General features: G+C 35.3%; 1 long non-coding RNA gene and 2 pseudogenes across 1 annotated transcript in view; all 3 read right to left on the reverse strand.

Annotated features, from left to right (window-relative positions):
• The window catches only part of LOC122230063, a 117,919-nt gene that overhangs the window by 80,833 nt on the left and 12,034 nt on the right, over nucleotides 1-25,052 (reverse strand). The gene's annotated exons all lie outside the window — the stretch shown is intronic.
• Nucleotides 5,433-6,029, reverse strand: LOC122230062 (annotated as a pseudogene).
• Nucleotides 7,417-7,515, reverse strand: LOC122198996 (annotated as a pseudogene).

Here is a 25,052-nt window from a genome sequence, read left to right on the forward strand (position 1 = left end):
TCCTTATAATGGATATAAATTCCCCAAGGTAAGTAAATTGTCTCCTATTAAAACCTATTTCCCTGGGGCACCTGGGTGGCGCAGTCGGTTAAGCGTCCGACTTCAGCCAGGTCACGATCTCGCGGTCCGTGAGTTCGAGCCCCGCGTCAGGCTCTGGGCTGATGGCTCGGAGCCTGGAGCCTGTTTCCGATTCTGTGTCTCCCTCTCTCTCTGCCCCTCCCCCGTTCATGGTCTGTCTCTCTCTGTCCCAAAAAAATAAATAAAAAACGTTGAAAAAAAAAAAAATTTAAAAAAAAACCTATTTCCCAACACTTGGATGTCTCCTATTAAAATGTAGTTCCTGGGGTGCCTGGGTGGTTCAGCTGGTTAAATGTGGAACTTCTGATCTTGGCTCAGGTCGTGATCTCATAGTTCCTAGGTTCAAGCCTCATGTTAGGCTCCATGATGAGTGTGGATCCTGCTTGGAATTCTCTTTCCCTCTCTCTCTGCCCCTCTCCTGCTCGTGCTCTTTCTCTCTCTCTCAAAAATAAATATAAATAAACTAAAACAAAAACAAAAACAAAAAAAAAAACCCACCATATTTCCCAACCCTCAAGATCTATGTTGACAGGTCATGGCCAGCAGACATTAGCTGGGTTCTATACTTCCTTTAATGTATAAGCTATTTCCTTTTAGAACAGAGATTTTACTTTCCTTTTGGTTTCTGCTTAATCCTGAACTTGTAATTGTCTTAGAAGCAATGAGGGAAGTAAGGAAGGTTCTTTTATGGAAACAAGCTCCATCTCTGTGTGTGATTCAAGTGGGTCATTTCAATTTCACCACTCAAGGAAGGGACTGCCTTTCTCTAACAAGGGGGAAGGAGGCAGGCAGCTTCTGCTGAAATAATGAATTCAGTGGAATTTAGGAATTCAAATTTAGCAGACTTGTCGATCCATATTCCCCATCACAGATTTCAGAGTTCTACTCTTGTCCTATGAGAGTCCTGACATTGACAAATGAGATTTGTTAATTATATCATATAATCTAACTCCCTTACAATTAGGTTCTACCTTGAGATTGCAGCTCCTGAAGAATTTTATAGAAGTTACTAATAGTATGCCATGAGGTATCACTTGATGCCCAGGTATTAGAGGAATTAGCTGTTGAGCAACCTGTCATTGTCCCATACAGCCCTAAGATGACAAACACCACACATTAATGCCTTAGTTTCCACCTGTACCTCATCAAATCATCACTGTCTTGATTGGTAGTTCCTGGCTTCTGTTGAGATGGCCAATTAATACCCTTATCAAATTTGGCCACATCTTTCATGTTCTCTCCTAAACAAGATTTTTTTACTCCTTTCAACATGGATAGGCTAAGAACTTCTGAAATTTTTAAGTTCTGCTTTTTTATTAAGAATTCCATCCTAAAATCATTTTTCTTGTCACATTCTACTATAAGCATTCAAGAGAAACCAGCTGCTCCTTCAACACTTTGCTTAGATATTGCCTTCACCAAATATCTAATTTCATCACTCTCAAGGTCAACCTTCCACAAGACACTAGGACAGGAACACAATTCAGCGAAACTCTGCCATTTTATAACAAAGAATCACCTTCTCTCCAATGTCCAATAACATGTTACTCATTTCTGTCTGTAACCTCATCAGAATGGCCTATACCATCCATATTTCTACCAACATTCTGTTCACAACCACTTAGGTATATACTCTAAGATGATTGAGGATTTCTCCATAGCTCTCCTTTTTTCCTTTGCATCCTCACCAGAATTGCTTTTAATGGTCCTTTCACAGAAATCTTGTCTTACTCTAGCATGTAACTCCAAAGTCTTCTAGCCTTTACCTATTTACTAAGTTCTAAAACCACTTGCACTTTTTTAGCTATATGTTGCAGCAGCACTCTGCTTCTCAAGACTAATGTCTATACTTGTTAGGGTTTTCCAGAGAAACAGAATCATTGGGATATATAAAGAGATACAAGAGAAAATGTATTACAGGAATTGACACATGAAATTATGGAGGCCTAGATATGCCACAACATGTCATCTATGAGCTAGAGAACAAGAAAAACCTTTGGTATAATTCAGTTCAAGCCTGAAGGTATAAGAACCAGAAACCCCAATGTCTAAGGGTAGGAGAAGGATGATGTCCCAGCACAAGGCAAGAAAAAGAGAATTTGCCCTTCCTTCACATTTTTATTCAATTCAGGCACTCAGCAGATTGGATGATGCCTACTACATTGGTGGAGTGATTTTAATTACTCAGTCTACTGATTCAAATGCTAATCTCTTTCAGAAACACCCTCACAAACACATCCAGATAACGTTTTACCAGCTATCTCGGCATCCTTTGGCCGAGTCACATAGGATTAAAGAACAGGACTGAATGCCTTCTACTACCATCAGTTTACTTTGCTTTGTTCACAACTATTTTCAACATTATCAGGTGCAAGCATAGGCACTGTTTCCCCTTTCCTCATTCAATTCCTACCATTGGTTTTGGCTTCAGCTCTTTTTTTCCATCTCACTTTTTTTCTTCGCGTTTTGCCTGATAATGAGAATTAAACCAGAGAGTAAGTGATTTGTCTATTCCTGTATAGAAAATGTCTGAACTAGGAGTAGATCTCAAGCCACCTGAGTCTCTCCCCACTCAGAGTGTGGTAATATTACCAAGATTATTGGAAAGGTCAAGTTATTGCATAGGTCATGCTGACAAGTACGAATATCTGTTTCAACACAGATACAATGCCTATAGCATTAGTAGTTTAAGTAAAAATGGGCTTTTTCCCCTTCATTATCTAGAATGATATAATATGCATAGAGTATACACATACATTTAAATTATATTATTATTATTATTATTATTATTATTATTATTATAAAGAATCAGGAAAAATACCTATTTTTCTGATTTTCCTTCTTCTAACATAATAGAGTACACATGTGCACAGTAGGCAACCAGATGTTCCAAATAAATTTTGCCTTGTTTTTGATTATATAGACATACATATGCCTGTGTGTGTTTATTATAAATACATTACTTGTTACTGAATTATTTAGTATCTATGTACTGCTATTGTCAAGTCTTTAAATAATCCTCATTTTCCCTTTTTTCTTTGACTCATGGCTAAATTTAGAACCATAGCATTTGCTTATTGTTGAAGTACTGATTGAAACAGAAGGTAACTGTATTCCCAAATATGTATGTATGTATGCATACATACATATATATATGAGAAAGACTGAAATAGCACAGAGAAAAAATTATGGCAGTATAGATTGTGTAGTGAGATCATCAGAAATCTTTACATGTTTCACAAGGACTGTCTTCTTTGGTAGCATGATTTAAAGTATACACAGAAAATAAGAGAAATTGAAATTTGTCCTGAGTAAAGGACCATCTTAGCTCCTTGATCCATATAAGTTTGATGAACTCTGCATTCCTAGAGAAGAGCAACAGTCATGCTGAGGGCAGAGAGATATCTATAAATGAGACCCTGATATGCCTTATGTGATTCTAATACACTCATCTCCTTCAGTGCTTTTACACATATCCATCCAGAGGAATTAAGCAAGAAATATTTCTCTGGAAATTTGTTTTAAATCATTTTCCAAAATAAAAATAATTTAAAATTTCAGGTACTTAAAAATTTAAGTAGAATTTGTGCAGAAATCTACATTTTTGTCTACAGTATTCGATTAGAATACAAACTAAATAAAAATGTTTACAGTTGTTTTACTAACTGTATCAAATACTAAAGCCTATACTGCACATATATATCTATGCATGCTTCCATCTGTGTTCCCAGGTACTTCATTTCATAAATCAACCTTCCTTACCTTTTCTAACAGTCTGAAACTGTTATGTAGAATGGAATGAGTTATAATATCATACTTTCTAGTATTCATAACTTAATTTTAAAAAGTCATTTAGCAGAAAAAATATGAATTAAATATTTCTAATATTAAAGATAATGCTAAATTTATCATGAATTATGTCTAAATAAATGTTATATTTAAAGAAAGAATATGATTTCTTTTAAAAAAATTTTAGGTTTATTTATTTGGAGACAGAGTGTGCACAAGTGGGGTATGGACAGAGAGAGAGGAGAGAGAAAATCCCAAGCAGGTTCCATCCACACTGTCAGTGCAGAGCCCAATGTGGGGGCTCAAACTCATGAATCGTGAGATTGTGATCTGAGCCCAAACAGAGTAGGACGCTTAACTGACTGAGCCACTCAGACACCCTGTAAAGACAGAAGATGGTTTCTGAACATCCTATATAGTTGTTCTTAAATCTTAAACATCCCATAACTTAACTCTTGGCCTTTTGAAAGACCCAGGTAATCTTCCTTACCTTAGTATTTTTGCTTGTACATTTATTTTTGGTGCTCATTTGAACTCCTTCATACCTGTAATTGATTCTGGAGGGCTTGGGGGAGAATTACACTTAAAATAATATTGCTTAGGGAAAAATCACAACTTTATAAAACTGATTCCAATAATTTCCTTCTCTTTCTTTTATGGAGAAATCCAGAAAGAAGTTCCCACAAAGCTGCAAATTTGATGAGTTGTTAAACTGATGACTCATCAAATTAATAAAGTCAGAAAACTTCTGGATGATAATTGAAGTACAGAGAACAAAGACTATATGCAACATCCCTATAGCTGTATCTGATTTTTTGCTCTGGATCCAATCAGGAAAATATGGTACTCTTGGGAAATCCACTTTATCTACAGACTTGTAAAATTCCATTGGGTAAATTTTTATTCCAAAGAAACTAAGACAGTGTATACATTGGCTAAGCCAAGAGCACTGCTTGGGGAATTTAACTATTTTGCTCAGACTATCACTGGCCATCTGTTATTGAAGAGAGGTCTTTAGAACTTGAATTATCTAGGCAGGCTAACACTGTTGATAGAATAACTTGGCTAAATACTATGTTTTCCATGTCAATTGTCAATTTGTTAGACATACTGTATCAGGAATGAAAAACAGGTTTTTTGTTTTTTTTTTTTTAATTTCTTGGTATTGATACTGCATGTTTGTAAACTTATTCAGTCACAGCAGAAAATCCTTGTTTCAAATGTGTGTGTGTGAAGATCTTGCTGTGATGGCTGAAGTTCATTTTTTTTAATAAAGCACGATTTATTTGTTCAAAAAAATTTTTTAATCACTCAGAGTTTATGGCTTCATTTGGCCCAATAATACACCTCTGAGGACCCCACATGATCTTTCCAAAAATTACCAGACATGTAAATTTGAAGTGTTACAGGCCCTTCCATGACCCCTTAGGTCCTGCCAGTGAGTCTAAAGAGAAAAATGAGAGCGTTTCTACGTGGATCTTCCCACAGTGGCTCTGTTTCTCTGGGCTGCAGTGCTGATGCAAATGACTGGGGCATTTCAGCACAGGAGCCTCTGCACAATGCCATCACATGATTGCACAGCACGAGTTCTCTTTCTGGGCCATTTTATAGAAGGCTTTAGGCTGTTCCCAGCACTTGGGATTTGGACACCAGGTCACCCAGCTTCTCCCCTTGCTCTAACAGAGACTCCATCGTGTTGTGCAGCCTGATTTTGGTCTCATCCAGCTCCATCCTGTACCTTAGTCATGGGGTTAGTTTCTCAGCAGTTCTTGTATCTACTGGGGCTGCCATCTAAGGGCTGCTTAGCGGATGGTAGCAAGAGATCCGACTGGCCACTCTATCCTGTCCACCTGCTTGGAGAATTCTTCTAGTACCTTCTCTAGAAAGGTAAGAGCCATGCAGGGCGGCAATTCACTATCTGCAATGACCACTCCTGCAAGACTGTGGTTTCACACGTAGACATGGCACAGATATTCTTGTTCTTGGACAGAAGCTCTGCTGCCTTATGCTGAGTGCTCCACAGCCCGTTGACCTGTGAGGGTCATGACTTTCTGATCACTGGACCTCTGGAAGAAGCTGAAGGAGCACACGTCGTATGTGGCTTTGAGCAGCACCACCTTGGGCTTGCCTTTTTACAGGACACTAAGGCTGTACAGCTTCATGGTGCAGTGTTCCCCACCCCTGCCCCAGAGCCATGGGACCAGCGCCCCTGGGGACTGCCTCAGGCTGCTGATGAGTCTGACCTATTGAAAACACCACCTGAAAAATGATTTATCAAGTAATTTAAGAAAATAAACATTTGGCACAGTTTGCTCTGAACTTTAAAATGCCTCAATATTAAGCATTTTGGAGTAGATATACTTTTTTATTGTCTAATTTGCTCTGTGAATATCTGAAACTTCTAGCTCTTTTCCGTGTGATGAAAAGCATTTAAAAAAATTTCCCACAATAAAATAATGTTAATGGTGAATGTTAGATTAGGTTAGGTAAACAACTTTTCTTTGTGAAAATCAAAAGAAGAAGTAACAGGTTATCAAAGATAAAATTTAAAATTATTGTATTATCTTCATCAACAAATCCTTGATAAAGAGTTAATTATAATGATATAAAACACTTGTTTTTAACACTTAACATGGACCAAGAAAGGAATTTAAATGTCTCATCTACATAAAGTCATTTTATCCTTGTAAAAACTATATTATTATAAATAAGTCAGGAAAAAAAAGATTATTTTAATGATTTTCCTACTTCTAATAGTACAGAGTGAGCATACATGGGGACAGCAGGCAACCAGATGCTCCATAGAAATGGGTATTTTGCCTCATTTTTCTGATTATATGCCAACATCTATCAGAGTGCTCAGGATAATAGTATTTTTGAGAAAATTAATCTGAATAAATGAATGAAAAGAACAAAAATAGAAGCGTTTTAAATATTACATTGTGACTATGCTTGAAAATACTGCTCATGTCATTTTATTTGCTGAAATGATTCTGTATAACTGCAAAGCCGCCATTGCCCACATACCTCAGGATTTTCCATATGCAGGGACTGTCCTCCCACAGTTAGCAAGAGGCAGCAGTAAGGGGAATAAATAGGAATATGAGGGTGGATGATGACATTCCATGACAAATGAGTCTGATGGTCTCATTTGTTATCATATCCAGTCATTGAAAATGTGCCAATTCTTGCTCCTCAATGAAATTTTCTTTTCTTCCTAAATTCTGATAATGGGTTTTATGCAGAATTCTATAAAATGATTCACCTAAATAGGAAAGTTTACAGCAATTTGAGTCAACATGCCAATGGAAGAAATGACACAGGTGCTTTGATCTTTTTCTTCCTTAAAAAATAAAGATTTTAATGTCATTTAAAAAGTTTTAAAGGGCATTTTTTAATGTGAAAATGCACTTTCAGTATTAAGACTTCATATTTATATGTAAATTTAAGCTCAGAGATAAATTTACAAAACTTGAATTGTTATTTGATCAAAAGGGTTTTGAAAATTAAGCTGATATAGTTCCAATATCCCTCTTCCTTTTTTTTTTTTTAAATACGGAATGCTTCACAAATTTGGTGTCATCCTTGCACAGAACTCATGCTAATCTTCTCTGCATTTCAATTTTAGTATATGTGCTGCCAAAGCATGCACTCTATCTTCCTTTTGTGACAATACGTTCTTTTGTTTCTTTGAGATTTAATCTCATGGTGCCTGTTTGGAAACATAATATGGAAAGAAGTCTAATGAACTTATGGAACATGTTGGTTTTGGACAGGTAAAAGAATGAAATGGTCTGAAGGGCTTGTTATAAATGCATATGATAAATTAGTCTGCCAGATTTAATAACATGCTTTATCCCTTTCAATTAAAGCTACTATGTGCAGATTCAAGTACCTTTAACGTTTATTTATTTTTGAGACAGAGAGAGACAGAGCATGAATAGGGGAGGGTCAGAGAGAGGGAGACACAGAATCTGAAACAGGCTCTAGGCTCTGAGCTGTCAGCACAGAGCCTGACGCGGGGCTCGAACTCACGGACCGCGAGATCATGACCTGAGCCGAAGTCGGCCGCTTAACTGATTGAGCCACCCAGGCGCCCCTCAAGTACCTTTAAAGACTGAATGTTATGTGGATAGATGGAAAAATGATACTATCATTGGATTCCATTCTTAGTAGTATTTTGTATTTTTTCAAAAGCTAAAGCTTAACTATATTTTTACTTATAAGTTATTTTTAAGGTTTAAAACAGTGAATTTGTGGCAAAACATGTCAAATTAACCTTTAAAAAATGGAAAATATTTTATATATAAGGATGCCGTTTCTTCTTCCCAATTTTATTAATTAAAAAAAAAACTTAAATTGTTGTTCTAAAACACCAATGAGCTATTTGATTTTTATCTTGGAAAAAAATGAATGTATATAGATGGCACACATTCTTTTACTCAGTTGCATATTGAAAAAAAAAAGATGAGAAAAATTAGTTCAACTTTGATCTCAATTTAGCAGTAAATATCAATGCAGCTTTCCCAGATGTCTATAGTTTCAATTTTTAACTACTAACATAAGAAACTGAAGTCTTATTTTATGTAATTGGCTTTCCCATGAAAACTGTAGCTACAATTGAGGAGTTTTGCCTTTATACTTGATTCAATAACAGCAACAAAAAATGATACTGCCCTAGGAAATGACACACAAGAATCATTTACATACAGGGCCTCATCTAACTTCAAGATTATTCTGTATGTGAAGTCTGCAGTAGGATTGACTCCACAGACTCTTTATTAGCCTACTTTTATCATCACACTTTTATGCCTTTAATAAGATGTTAGGTATTCTTTCTCCTTTTTTAAAGTTTGTTTGTTTATTTATTTATCTTTGAGAGAGAGAGAGAGAGAGAGAGAGAGAGAGAGAGAGAGAAAGAGAGAATCCCAAGCAGGCTCCATGCTCTCAGGCTCACAAACCATGAGATCATGACCTGAGTTGAAATCAAGAGTTGGATGCTTAATTGACTGAGCCACCCAGGCGCCCCTGTTCTTTTCTCCTTAAGTGAAACATATTTTACTTGATAAAGACATGTAGAAAAGTACGTGTATGTGTGTGTGTGTGTGTGTGTGTGTGTGTCTATGTTGACTGATCTTTTCATAATGTGCTGTTTTACATGTTGATGGCATTGTGCTGTTATAAACTGAGCCTCACATTCATGAGAGCAAAGGGCACAGCCAATGTTGATGACATCTGTCAAATTGTTATTATGGAGAATTTCCTGTAGAGTCATTGCATTATGGGTCAGAGGGGAGGTGGAGCAAGGCAGAAGCATGTGAATAGAAATACACTTGGGATATAAATCAAAGAAGAGAGTACTTCATTTTAGGTGTGACCTACAAATCTATGAAGTAAGTATAATCTTCATTCTAAAGAAAAGGAAACTAAAGTTCAGGAAGATGAAGTCATTCATTTAGAGTTCTAATGTAATATCGGAAGCAGGATTTTACGTCTCAATGTCCGATTCTATTGAAACTAACCAAACATGCAGAAAAATTTAAAAACAGACAAAACCAACAACAAAACCCTCCTTCATGTTGGCATTGCTTCTCTATCCTAGACACGTTTTCCATTTTTTCTTGATAGATGTCAAGCAACAGGCTTTTTTCCTGATATTTGTTGTCAATATAATCTCCTCCTCCAACCACTGTTCAAAATTTAAAACTATACTAATTAGCAACAGCTTGAAACATACCACAATTTGGAATTATAGAAAGGGAAAGGGATCATAGTTTGACAAACAACAATTAAAGAAAAACCATCTGGAAGAGATAAAAGTGCTGAGGAGATGATCCAATAAATGTTTCTCAATAATTTTACATGCATAAACATCCAGGAGATAGGAAGATGAATATAGATATTGTAAAATAATTATTTTAGATATCCATTCTCTGGTTCTCTTAAAGCTAGACTCTTCCTTATACTTTTATAAGGAAAATACATAATCATAAACTATAGTCAGATATAAACTTCAGTATCTCTGCTAAAAAGAAGTATGTTAATTAAGAAAAATATAACAAAGTCATTTCAGAAAACATGTATTTGATGGTAATAGCTTAAGAATTTAACATGCTTATGTGTGTTCCCTTGTCACTTCACTCTACAGCATGACGGCACAGAAAGGATCTGGAGGCTTGCCACTGGAGAAAGGAAAGGTGGCAAACCTATAAATTACTCTTAATTATCAAAAATAGAATGCATAAAGTGACTTTCACACTCTTGAGTATAAAACACATCAAAAGTTACCATTAGACATCCTCTTGCAGCTATAATTCACTCACTTGATTTTACAGAGTTCTCAGTGTGCCTGATTTCCTTGGTCTACCTGTTTCTCTCTCCCTGCCACTCATTATCCCTATTATTCCTCTCCCATTGACTCTTCAGTTGGCACATTTCCATACTCCCCATTATGCTTACAAATAATCTCATTAAAAGAGTACAGCTCACCAAAGAGCACCTGTTACATCAAGGGTAGAACTGACATTAGACTCACTTCACCATGGGCAGTATTCAAGTGTTTTACTGGAAATATACCCTCACATCTGGTTGCTACTCAGTGGTTAAGTACATAGCCACATTATTGAGATCAATTATTACCTGCCTGAGCTAGAAAACAGTTTACAACATGATGAAAGGGTGAAAAGAATAGTGCTCAGTGAAGCGATCATTGACTGAAATATCAAGTACCTCTTGTGTCAAAGTGCTAACAACGTATAATCTAACAGCAATAGTGTTTCAAGATCATACCCCATTACCTAGGGGTATTTATTCAGCATAATATCAAAGACATGTGTAATCTTTGTGACTACAGAGACCATAAAGGCCCAGGTAGCAGCATAACCAAGAAATTAAAAGATGATAAATAGTCCATGATTAAATTTTCATTTCCCATTCTTGATTCTGTTTACTATTCCATTTTGATCGATTTTTTTCCCCACACACTTTTGAGTATCAGAGGAAACTGGATACACTTGTAAAATGATGGTTTTAGTTTGAAATGAAGAACACACCCACCAAAAATCTTGGTTGAACAACAGCTAAATATCAAAGAAAAGGACACACACACCTCCTCACTCAAGTACCTCCTGCCAAGAGAACCAGGGCTTCCCGCCTGCTTACATAACAGGCCGGCAAGTCATGCACACGCACTTCTGAAGAGTGGCTGGCAGTGAAGGGAAAGCAGCAGGGGCAGAGGGGCTGGTGCGGAGGATTCTTGGTAGAACGTGAACTGTACAAAAGGGTCAAGAGAGCAGCTGTTAGCCCAACACAGGACCAAATTAGTGGCATGGGATATGCCTTTACAGGACTGAGTTGGTGGCAGAAGGCAGAATGCAAGTTCTGGCAAACTAATTTTATTTTTGTTTGCATAGTACATTTGTAAAATTGCATAAAAGTAAATTTTATTTCACAGTTTTTAAAATTTTAAAATTTTATTTTACAGAGAGTTGCCTGCTTTCTATATTGAATTTGGTTTCCTTGCTCAAGAACAGAATACACCTCTTGATTAAACCTTTACTTTCAAAGTCAAAGTAACCTTTTTCACAGTCTGAATGTCACTTGAGCCTTAAAATACAATGATTTTCCTTTCCAGAAGAAACAGTGACATAGTGGTGAAACTATTCCAGCACTTAAATATGCTACAAAAGCCAACATACTAAACCAAACTAGCAATCCCTTTCTCAATCACTTAAGTGGAGAGATAAATGATTCTTTTTCACAAACACATCTGCTTATCTTAAGGGAGTCTAGAAATTAGATCACTACCTTAAGCAACATTTAAGAGCATTCCTATGTCTCATGAATCAGGAAATGTTAACTTATAGGCATCTTCTTTACAGTAAATCAGAGCAAATGATTTTCAAGGGAAATTTGTAAAGTATAATTCTAAAACTTATTTGTAAAAATAATGTGAAGGTGAATCAGCAACTAAATATAAGTGAGTTTTAAAAGAAGATTAAGTCCTTTAGTTTCTGTGATCCATGAATAATTTTTAAAACAAAATTTCTTATAATATTTAAATAATATATAATGCATTAAAAATAATGCTTTACTGGGGCGGCTCAGTCAGTTAAGCGCCCGACTTCGGCTCAGATCGTGATCTCATGATTTGTGAGGTCAAGCTCCGTGTTGGGCTCTGTGCTGACAGCTTGGAGCCTGGAGCCTGCTTTGGATTCTGTGTCTCCCTCTCTCTCTGCCCCTTCCCTATTCATGCTCTGTCTCTCAAAAGTAAACATTGAAAAAATATTTTTTTTAATTAATGCATATACTACATCTACATATACTACTATAATACTAGTATATAATCATATACTACATCTAAATAGAATCATATGTACAAAAACTTTACAGACACAGCACAATATTCAACATGAGAAAATAGTATTTTGATGAAAAACAATGATGCTCTCCTTTCTGTATCCAAAATTTTCTAACTTTGGATAAGGGATATTTTTATAAGACCAATAGAAGTTCGAGTGTATTAATTAGTGACACTAACAATACTACTGGGTAGTTGTGTTTACCATTCCCTCCAAATATTGTTAGGATTTTCTCTAGTAATTACTTAGGAAACTTCAATACTTCTGAGCATATTTATATTCCAGAAGACTTCCTAACTTTCTCCTCTGAGAAAGCTCAGAATATGATAGGAAATTTCAGATATAATAAACAAATAGTAGGGCAAATCTTAATGAACATAAACATTCATTGTGACCAATGTCCTCCAAAATTCTAATTTAAAATAATCCTGGAGACTGGTGAGGATGCAGAGAAAGGGGAACCCTCTTTCACTGCTGGTGGCATTGCAAACTGGTGCAGCCACTCTGGAGAACTGAATGGAGGTTCCTCAAAAAAAAAAAGAACTGTCCTATGATCCAGCAATTGCACCACTAGGTATTTACTCAAAGTCTACAAAAATACAGATTTGAAGGGGTACATGTATTCAATGTTTATAGCAACATTATCAACAGTAGCCAAACTATGGAGAGAGCCCAAATATCCATCGACTGATGAATGGATAAAAATACATATATGTGTGTGTGTGTGTATATATGATATATACACATACACAATGGAATATCACTCAGCCATCAAAAGAATGAAATCTTGGCATTTGCAATGATGTGGACGGAGCCAGAATGTATTTTGCTAAGCAAAATAAGTCAGTCAGAGAAAGACAAATACCATATGATTTCACTCATATGTGGAATTTAAGAAACAAAGAGATGAACATTTGGGAAGGTGAGAAAAAAGAGAAGAGAGGGAAAAATAAACCACAAGAGACTCTTAACAAAAGGGAACAAACGAGAGTTGATAGAGGGTGGTGGGTAGGAAGATGGGCTAGATGGGTGATGGGTATTAAGGAGGGCACTTGTTGTGATGAGCACTGGGTATTGTATATAAGTGATGAATTACTGAATTCTACTCTTGAAACCAATAATCCACTGTACATTAACTAAAATTTAAATAAAAAAAATGGAAATTGAATTGTGAAACAGATTTTTTCTTCTTTTAAATCATTGCTTACATTTTAAAATTCATATTAACAGAATAATGAAGGTTTGGTTACTTCTTTTTTTTATTAAATTTTTTTTAATGTTTATTTATTTTCGAGACAGGGAGAGACAGAGCATGAACAGGGGCGGGTCAGAGAGAGGGAGACACAGAATATGAAGCAGGCTCCAGGCTCTGAGCTCTGAGCTGTCAGCACAGAGCCCAGCGCGGGGCTAGAACTCACAGACCGCAAGATCATGACCTGAGCCGAAGTCGGCCGCCTAACTGACTGAGCCACCCAGGCGCCCCAAGGTTTGGTTACTTCTAAGTCACTGTAGTTATTTTATCCAAATTATATATCGTACCTGTAGCTATTTCTACAATAGCAAATAATTAAAAAAATAAAATTATATTTTTCTGGACACTAAGTTAATAATCCCACAAAGTATTAGAATCAAGAGTATGGTAGGTCCCAGAAGTATTAAGTAATAACCCATCATGAGCACAATTATGAAGCAGGGTGGCAAGCATGTGCTACTGTGGTTTGTGTACCTCTCCACTGCACCTGGTGGGGTGGGCTAGTAAAACCTGAAATGTAGCCTATGTGCTGGCCTGGCATGAAGCTGTGCCTATTTCTTTAAATAGTAGTTGCCTTTGCTTCTCCAGGCCGAGTCTCTGGCTATCCCAGGAGCAACAGTGAACTTTTTGTACCATAGGTAACACACAAGGTCAGAGTAGCCCTGAAAGCGGGGGGGTGGGGAGGGTGATAATAGAAGAAAATCGAGATACACCATCATTTCAACATTCAACCACCATCAAAGTGGTTAATAACAAATATATGTGTGCTTGCATGTGTGTGTGTGTGTATTTAACATACTTTTATATAGATATATTGTGTGATTTCTTTTTTTGTAATGTTTATTTATTTATTTTTGACAGAGACAGACAGAGAGAGAGAGAGAGAGAGAGAGAGAGAGCAAGCAGGGGAGGGGCAGAGAAAGGGAGACACAGAATCCAAAACAGGCTCCAGGCTCTGAGCTGTCAGCACAGAGCCCAATGCGGGGTAGAATCCATGAACTGCAAGATTATGACCTGAGTCGAAGTCTGAGCCACCCAGGCGCCCCTATTGTGTGATTTCTTACTAGAATATTATTTCCTTGAGTTCAGGGAATATATCTGAATTATAATGGTAGCCTTTACAAGTCTGAGCTCAGATTTCAAAAAACAATAACTATATACATATATGAATCATATCTGTAAAGAAATATATTTTAGAATATGCATATTTTCATAATACTGTTATAAACACATGATCTTTAATCTGTACACAAAAATCCAAATCCTTAGAATGACAGCAATTATTATTTTGTTTGAATCTTGTTTGACATCTATGCAATATATACATATATAGTGACCTGATTACTTAAAACTTTGTTTGAATTCTTAGCTATTACATTAGGTAACAATGTTATCAGTGTTGATTATGCTTAAATCATACAAACTATCTTTAAAAAGAGAGAAATTTTGGGGTGCCTGAGTGGCTCAGTTGGTTCAGCATCTGACTTTGGCTCAGGTCATGATCTCACAGTTTGTGACTTGGAACCAGCGTCGGGCTAGGTGCTGGTGGCTCGGAGCCTAGAGCCTGCTTTGGATTCTGTATTTGCCTCTCTCTCTGCCCCTCCCCCACTCCCTCTCTCTCTCTCTCTCTCTCTCTCTCTCTCAAAAATAAATAAACATTAAAAAAAGTTTTTTAAAAAAAAGGGAGTGGAGCACCTGGGTGGCTCAGTTAGTTAGGCATCCAACGTCCACTCAGGTCATCATCTCACCGTTTGTGGTTCAAGCCCCACATCTGGCTCTGTGCTGATAGCATGATCCAGATTCTGTGTCTCCTCTCTCTGCCCCATCTCCCGCTCACATTCTGTCTCTCTCAAAAATAAACATTTAAAAAAAAATTTTAAGAGAGAAGCATTAAAATATGGTTAGAATAAAAACATAGTTTGAAATAGACAAACCATATCCCATTTCTTAAATGATGTTTGATTTTTATACATTTCTTTCAGATTATATTAGCCAACAGTGATTGCATATTGCCAATAAAAAAAAAGAATTTAAATTAACGTTGTCATCCCTATTCCAACTCACTCTTTGTTAGCATCTTGGGTTCAGTTTTTCTTTATTTTATTTCAAGTTTTTATTTAAATTCTAATTAGTTAATATATAGTGTAATATTGGTTTCAAGAGTAGAATTTAGTGATTTATCACTTACATACAACACCCAGTGTTCATCCCAACAAGTGTTCTCAATACCCTTCGTCCATTTAGCCCATCCCCCACCAACCTCCCCTCCATTAACCCTGTTAGTTCTTTATAGTTAGGAGTATCTTATACTTTGCTTTTTTCTTCCCCCTTCTCATATGTTCTTCTGTTTTGCTGCTTAAATTCCCCATATGAGAGAAATTATATAGTATTTGTCTTTTTCTGACTCACTTATTTCACTTAGCATGATACACTCTTGCTCCATCCACGTCATTGCAGATGGCAAGATTCTTTGAAGAGTAATACTCCATTGTAGATATATACCACAATTTCTTTATCCATTCATTAGTTGATGGACATGTGGGCTCCTTCCACAATTTGGCTATTGTTGATAGTGTTGCTATAAACATTGGGTTATATGTGCCCCTTTGAATCAGTATTTTTGAGTCCTTTAGATCAATACCTAGTAATGCAATTGTTGGGTCATAAGGTAGTTCTATTTTTACCTTTTTGAGGAAACTCCATACTGTTTTCCATAGTGGCTGCACCAGTTTGCATTCCCACCAACAGTGAAAGAGGGTTTCCCTTTCTCCACATCCTCGCCAACATCTGTTATTTCCTGAGTTGTTCATTTTAGCGATTCTGACAGATATGAAGTGGTGGTATCTCATTGTGGTTTTGATTTGTGGTTCCCTGATGATGAGTGATGCTGAGCATCTTTTCATGTATCTATTAGCCATCTGTTTTTTTAATTAATTTATTTTTGAGATGATAGGGAGGTGCACAGAGAGAGAGGGAGACAGAGGACCTGAAGCGGGCTCTGCACTGACAGCAACCAGCCCAATGTGGGGTTCAAACTCACAAACCAGGAGATCACGACCTGAGCTGAAGTTGGACACTTAACTGAGCCACCCAGGCTTCCCAGTAGTCATCTGTATATCTTTTTGGAGTCACCTGTTCATGTCTTCTGCCCATTGTTCAACTGGATTATTTACTTTTTTGGGTGTTGAGTTTGATACATTCTTCATAGGTTTTAGATATTAACCCTTTATCTGATATGTCATTTGGAAAGATCTCCTCCAATTCTGTAGGTTGTCTTTTAGTTTTGTTGATTGCTTCCTTTGCCGTGCAGAAGCGTTATATCTTGATGAAATTCCAACAGTTCATTTTGCTTTTGTTTCCCTTGCCTCCAGAGACCTGTGTAGTAAGACATTGCTATGACCAAGGTCAAAGAGGTTGCTGACTTTGTACTCCTCTAGAATTTTGATGGTTTCCTGTCTTACATTTAGGTCTGTCATCCATTTTGAATTCATTTTTGTGTATGGTGCAAGAAAGTTGTCCACATTTATTCTTCTGCATGTTGCTGTCCAGTTTTCCCAAAACCATTTGTTGAAGAGACTTTTTTCCATTGGATAATGTTACCTGCTTTGTCAAAGATTAGTTGACCACACAGTAGTGGGTACATTTCTGGGTTTTCTAGTCTGTTCCATTGATTCATGTGTGACTATTTTTATGCCAGTATTGATCACTGTCTTGATCACTACAGTTTTGTAATGTAGCTTGAGGTCCAGAATTGTGATGCCTTCAGCTTTGCCTTTCTTTTTCAAGAGTGGTTTGGCTATTCCTGGTCTTTTGTGGTTCTATCCAAATTTCAGGATTGTTTGCTCTAGCTTTGCAAAAAATGCTGGTGGTATTTTGATAGGGATTGTATTAAATATGTAGATTGCTTTGGGTTGTTTAGACATTTTAACAGTATTTGTTCTCCCAATTTATGAGACTGGAATGTATTTCTCTTTCTTTGTGTCACCTTCAGTATCTTTCATAGGCATTTTACAGTTTTCAGAATACAGATCTTTCACCTCTTTGGTTAGGTATATTCCTAGATATCTTGTGTTTTTTGGCGTAATTATAAATGGTATCTATTCCTCTTTCTGCTTCTTCATTATTGGTGTATCTAAATGCAACAGATTTGTTTGTTGATTTTATATCCTCTGACTTTGCGGAATTCGTGTATCAGTTCTAGCAACTTTTTGGTGGAATTTTTTAGGTTTTTTACATAGAGTATCATGTCATCTGCGAATAGTGAAAGTTTGACTTCTCCCTTGCCTATCCGAATGCTTTTATTGATTTTCTTGTCTCATTTCTGAGGCTAGGAATTCCAATGCTGTGTTAAATAACAATGGTGAGAGTAGCCATCCCTATCTTGTTTCTGACTGTAGGAAAAGCTCTCAGTTTTTCACCGTTGAGGATATTAGCTATGGGTCTTTTATATACAGAGTTTATGATATTGAGGCATGTTCCCTCTATCCCTACTTTGTTGAGGGTTTTTATCAGGAATGGATGCTGTATTTTGTCATATGCCTTTTCTACATCTATTGAGAAAATCATATGGATCTTATCTTTTCTTTTATTAATGTGATGTATCATGTTGATTCATTTGTGAATATCGAACCATTCCTGAAGCCTAGGAATAAATCCCAATTGATTGTGATGAATAATTCTTTTAATGTACTGTTGATTCAATCTGCTAGTATGTTGTTGAGAATTTTTGCATTCGTGTTCATCAGGGATATTGGCCTATAATTCTTTTTAGTGGGGACTTTGATTCTGAAATCAAGTGAAATCAATGTAATGCTGGCCTCATAGAATGAGTTTGGAAGTTATCCTTTTATTTCTATTTTTTTTTTTTTTTTTTTTTTTTTTGGAACAGTTTGAGAAGAATAGGTACTGACACATCCTTAAATGTTTGGTAGAATTCCCCGGGGAAGTCATCTGGCCCTGGACTTTCATTTGTTGGGAGATTTTTGATTATTGATTCAATTTCTTTCCTGGTTGTGGGTCTATTCAAACTTTCTATTTCTTCCTGTTTTAGTTTTGGTCGTTTATATTTTTCTAGGAATTTGTCCATTTCTTCCAGTTTACCCAATTTATTGGCATATAATTTTCCATAATATTCTTTTATGATTGTATTTCTATGGTTTTGGTTGTGATTTCTACTCATTAATTTGTGATTTTATTTATTTGGGTCCTGTCTCTTTTCTTTTTGATAAGTCTTGCTAGAGGTTTATAAATTTTATTAATTCTTTCAAAGAACCAGTTCTTAGTTTCATTGATCTGGCCTACTGTTTTTTTTTTTTTTTGTTTGTTTGTTTGTTTCTACTATCATTTCTTTCTTTAAAAAAAAATTGTTTATTTAGTTTTGAGAGAGGGAGATACAGAACTTGAAGAGGGCTCCAGGCTCCATGCTGTCAGCTCAGAGCCCTACACAGGGCTCAAACCCACAACTGAGAAATCATAACGTGAGCCGATGTCAGACGCTCAACTGACTGAGCCACCCAGGTGCTGATAATATCATTTATTTCTGCTCAATCTTCATTACTTCCCTTATTCTTCTGACTTTAGGCTTTATTTGCTGTTCATTTTCTAGCTCCTTTATGTGTAAGCTTAGGTTGTGTATTTGAGATTTTTCTTGTTTCTTGAGGTAGGTCTGTATTGCTATATACTTCCCTCTTAGGACCACTTTTGCTGCACCTTAAAGGTTCGGACTGTCATATTTTCATTTTCATTTACTTCCATGCACTTTGTTTACATCTTCTGTAATTGGATATTTTTAACCTCCATGTATTTGTGGTATTTCCAAATTTTTTCTTTGTGATTGACTTCAAGTTTCATAGCATTGTGGTCTGAAAATATGCGTGGTATGATATCAACCTTTTTGTACGTTTTGAGGCCTGGTTTGCGACCCAGTATGTGATCTATTCTGGAGAATACTTCATGTGCACTCAAAAAGAATGTGTAGTCTGCTGCTTCAGGATGAAATGTCCTGAATATATGTTAAGTGCATCTGGTCCAGTATGTCATTCACAGCCATTGTTTCTTTGTTGATCTTTTCCTTAATGGTCTGTACTTTGCTATAAGTATGGTGTTAAAGTTCCCTATTATTATTGTGTTCTTATCAATGAGTTTATGTTTATTATTGATTTATATATTTGGGTGTTCCTAAACTAGGGGCATGAATATTTACAACGGTTAGATCTTCTTGTTGGATAGATCCCTTTATTATGATACAGTGCCCTTCTTCATCTCTTGCTACAGTCTTTGGTTTAAAAATCTAGTTTGTCTGATAAAAGTATGGCCACTCTTGCTTTCTTTTGACGTCCATTAGCACGATATATGGTTCTCCATCCTCTCACTTTCAATCTGGAGGTGTCTTTAGGTCTAAAATAAGTTCCTCATAGGCAACATATCAATGGGTCTTGTTTTTTGTTTTTGTTTTTTTACCCATTCTGATGCCCTATGTCTTTTCATTGGATCATTTAGTCCATTTGCCTGAGTGATTATTGATAGATAGGAATGGTGTGCCACTGTATTACCTGTCAAGATGCTGTTTCTGGAGATTCTCTCTGTTATTTTCTAGTCTTTGTTGCTTTTAGTCTTTCTTTCCCACTACAAGAGTCCCCTTTAGTATTTCTTGTAGGGCTGGTTTAGTGGTCATGGATTCTTTTAGTTTTTGTTTGTCTTAGAAATTCTTTATCTCTCTATTCTGAATCACAGCCTTGCTGAAAAGGTTTTCTTAGCTGTATATTTTTCCCATTCAGCATATTGAATATATCATGCCACTCCCTTCTGGCCTGCCAAGTTTCTGTAGAAAGATCTTATGTGTCTTCCCTTGTAGGTTAAGGACTCCTTTTCCCTTGCTGTTTTCAGGATTCTTTCCTTATCTTTTCATTTTGCAATTTTACTATGGTATGTCTTGGTTTGGGGCAGCTTTTGTTGATTTTGATGGGAGTTCTCTTTGCCTCTTGGATTTTGATGTCTGTTTCCTTCCCCAGATTAAGCAAGTTTTCACCTATAATTTGCTCAAATAAACCTTCTGCTGCCTTTTTCCTGTCTTCTTCTGGGACTCCTATGATATGACTGTTATTATGCCTTATTGAGTTGTTGAGTTCCCTAAGTCTACATTCATGAGCCAATATTTTTTGTTTTCCCTCTTCTTTTCAGCCCTCCTTTATGGAAAATTATTATTTTCCATCATTTTATCTTCTATATTACTTAGTCATTCCTCTGCTTCTTCCATCCTTGTTGTCAGTACATCCAGTTTGCTTTGCATCTCAGTTATAACATTTTTTACTTTGGCCTAATATTTAGGTCTTATATTTCTGAAGTAAGGGACTCCCTAGGGTCTTCTATGGTTTTCTCAATCCCAACTACTAGTATCATTATCATTATTGTTTTAAATTATGATTAAGGCATGTTACTTATATCTGTTTTGATTAGATTCCTTCCCGCGACTTCTTGTTCTTTCTTTTGGGATAAATTCCTCACTCTTGACATTTTGTCTAGATCTCTGTCTTTTGTGTGTTAAAAAGTCTGTTATGTTTCTGCTCCTGAGAGTATAGCCTATATTAAGAAGAGGTCATATACTGTCCAGGTCCTGGTGCTTCAGGAAGTGTTTTGGTGTATGCTGTATGCACTCTATTGTGTTTTGGCTGCTCTTTCCCTCAGATCAGTCTTCAGAGTTTCTCCTTGCCTGCAGAAGGAAGTGCTTGGACTTTGTTCAGTGTGTGGCAAGTTTTACCAGGCGTGTTTTGATCTGCTTGTTAAAAAGGGTTACATCCTATTTTTTGGTTGTTTATTTCAAAATGTTTTCTCTATGGATTAGAAGAATTAATGGGTCGTGGTTGCTGTGGGACACTGGGTTAGGGGCAGGTTTGCAAACAGAAATGAAAGAATAAGAATTTTGTAAAACTGAAAATCTGTATTTTGTATGCAAATGTTTGTTTGACATTATCTTTAAGAATTTCTCAAATCATTGATAGTCAAAGTAACATTTTACGGTGATATATTTTTTAAATATTATGTTTATGTTACCAAGGTTTTGTTTTGTTTTTTTTTTTTTTTTTGCTCAAAACATGCACTGATGAAATATTTCCTATGATTAATTTCTCTCTGTGAAAACTCTAGGATATAAGATATAGTGTGTTTACAATCTTGGTACAGAGAGCTAATTTACTTTTTGGGGAGGTCAGGAATATTTAGTGTTTTAGAGAAATAGAGAGTGCCACTTCTGGTTGTCCCATCCATGTGCCACTTTCATTTCACCCATGCAGAATTTCCTACTCTAAAATCAGTATATAGATGCTATTTTATTTGTGATAATTCATTAATTTTTTGCCTCAGTAGCATTTCACAGAACCTCATTAGGAGGAGCTATTCTGTTATTGTGATATAAGCTGTTTGCCTAATATAATTATTTTTACACACGAAGAATATATTCTAGTCCTAATTTCTGAGAATAATACAGGCAATAGTTTTTCATTTATAATAAATATATTTAAGGAATTTATCATTATAATATGTTAACTCATTAATAGCCATATTTATATTTTTTGCATGAACTCTATTTGTGTGTGGTATTTAATTTTTTATATTCTAGTATTTAATGAAAGAGTCTATATTTATTTTATGGCAAATTATTATAAGTTGATAATCTTTGAGATGATAATTTTGCCTTTTCATAAAACAAAATGGGACATTTCATTGTTTTACTGTGCTATGTATCAACTTGCATAAGATGCAGCCATAACTTAAAAGCTGAAAAGAGTGAAACATGAAAATGTAGGTCTTGCATCTTCACATGGATTCTTTGATACTTTTTCAGTTTTATTCACAGTCATTTGTTATTCAGATATTGAGTTAACTTTTGTAGCATAAATATGCTGCCAATAGGAAATGATATATGTAATTGACCTTTTAAGAGATCTCAACAGAAATCTCAGGGCCTGGGTCAATTGCTTCTTTCTTTTTAAGAACCTGCTTCTATTACACATACTTTCTTATTCTCTTTATTCTAGTCATTTGAAATGTTCACCACAGATTTTCTAGATAAATATTTTCACATTGCTTCTCACAGAGTGAAAAAAAAAAACTTTCAACAAAAACTTTCTTTTTTTTTTTAAGCTGAGAAATAATCTTTAAGAGATTACTTGAAAATTGCCTCTAACATATTTATCCAATTACATTACTCATATAATTTTTAATCCATGTGTTGGGTCTTCCATAATCCATTCTATAATTCATGTTTGTTACATTTATACTCTTTTTTTTTAGTCTTTTAACTTTGTCTCACATTATGGGGTATTTTTCTTTATAGGACTAGACTACATATCACTGATTTAGTTTTTTTTTTTTTTTCACTTGAATTCTGCTCTTTACTGCAAAATTAGTATTTAGTTAGTATTGTTTTATCCTTTTGTTAAATTTTAACAACAGGTTTATCAGGTTCCCTATGCATAGTTTCAGTTACTTTACAGGTGTTATGTCTTTAAAATGATATCTATGATTCAACAGTATTTTAAAAAGAAATTCTCTCTATATGTGGTAAATAATTTCCAAGTATATTCTCCTCTTGTAAAACTAACCTCTAAGCTTTAGTGATTTCAAAATCTAAAATTTTATTCAGAGAATATTTACATCTTTTCTAAAGAAAGAAACTGTAACATGGAGAACTATGACCAAGGCTCAAAGTATGTAGAAACATTTTTTTTTTTTAATTTTTTTTTTTTTAACGTTTATTTATTTTTGAGACAGAGAGAGACAGAGCATGAACAGGGGAGGAGCAGAGAGAGAGGGAGACACAGAATCTGAAACAGGCTCCAGGCTCTGAGCTGTCAGCACAGAGCCTGACGCGGGGCTCGAACTCACGGACCGCGAGATCATGCCCTGAGCTGAAGTCGGACGCCCAACCGACGAGCCACCCAGGCGCCCCAGAAACATTTTTTTTTAAAAAGGATAGAAAGAAAGAAAAGAAAAAAGGAAGGAAGGAAAGAAGAGATTGAATGAGAAATATTAACAAATCTAAACATGGAAAAAGAACACTTAAGAGGAATATATATGGCTGTGAAGTATTTAAATAATAAATATCTGTTACATTCTAGTTGTCATCACTAATGATTATTGCTTAATTATGTAATAAAAATAATACATATTTGAAGAAGAAATTTTTATTTTTATATCTGGCATATTCAGTATAGATAGGCTTGCTGAATAATCCTTTTAGTTAAAATAAGGGAAGAAAGAAACTAAACTAAAAACATCAGTTGGAATGCCATACCAAATCATTTACTACAGCTAGCTCCTGATCATCATAGTAATTTGAGGAGCCATTACTCAAGGATAAACAGCATTATCATGTCTGTTAAAAGTATTTGGAAAGCTAATCATTAGATTATTGAATAGGTCATTTAAGTTATAGGTTATTTCAAAATTAAATCTAAAACTTATAACTATAGTATCTTTTTATACAGTAATAACTAAATAATCTTTGTAAATTTTGTAAAATAAGACAATTCTTTGCTATTATTTTAAAATATGCATACATGATTTCTAAATTATCTATGTATATATATCTGTATCTCTGATAAAACATATGTGTATACAAAATTTTAAAGAAATATATAATAAATAGATTTAGATGTATAGGACGTAGTCTATGCTTATACCAGATACAAATTAAGGACTGAACTCAGATCCCAAACCCATTATAAACCAAGTCATCTTGAACAAGTTAGGTCACCATACTACACCTCAGTTTTTACATCAATACATAGGTATAACAATGGTATCTAACTCACAAGGTTGTTGTGAAATTACAATGCTTAATATGAATAGTTTGTTTAGAAAAAGTGGTTTTTTGCCGTTAATTTCTTTTTTAAGTTATAATAAATATACTCTGCTATATTTGATGTAATAAGTTAAATCCATTAATATACAATTGTTATTATTTTTAAAAATATATTTATTTATTTTGAGAGAGAGAAAGCATGCATGCAATCAAGGGAGGGACAGAGAGAGAAGGAAAGAGAGAATCCCAAGCAGGCTCCACACTGACCACACCAACATGGGGCTTGAACTTGTGAACCATGAGATTATGATATGAGCCAAAATCAAGAGTCTGACGCTTGACCAACTGAGCCACTCAAGCACCCCAATAATAGTTACTATTTTTAAGAGTACTAAATTTAATCTAAATAAATGCATTAAGTTTATCAATGTTCTTATAACTTTTACAAAATATATTCCTCACTCCAGTCTTCAAGTGCTATAGACTACCAATTCATAAAATAGTCATGATTATTTAACAGGCAAAAAACAAAAATGATAACCATAATACATGTTTTTTTTTTCTTATAGAAAATGCTAGCTAATTTTACATAAGAGTTGGAATGATTACTATGATAACCCACAGTAATTCTGACATTTGTACTTGAAAAGATGAGAAATCCTTTCCAACTCAGCACTTCAGAAAAACAATAGGAACTAATGGACTTGTTATTTAAAAAATAGTCACAATGCAGTAATATGGGCATTTGGACAATCATATTTATTTAAAATAT

Source organism: Panthera leo, chromosome C2 (assembly GCF_018350215.1).
Source record: "Panthera leo isolate Ple1 chromosome C2, P.leo_Ple1_pat1.1, whole genome shotgun sequence".
Taxonomy (NCBI): Eukaryota; Metazoa; Chordata; class Mammalia; order Carnivora; family Felidae; genus Panthera; species Panthera leo.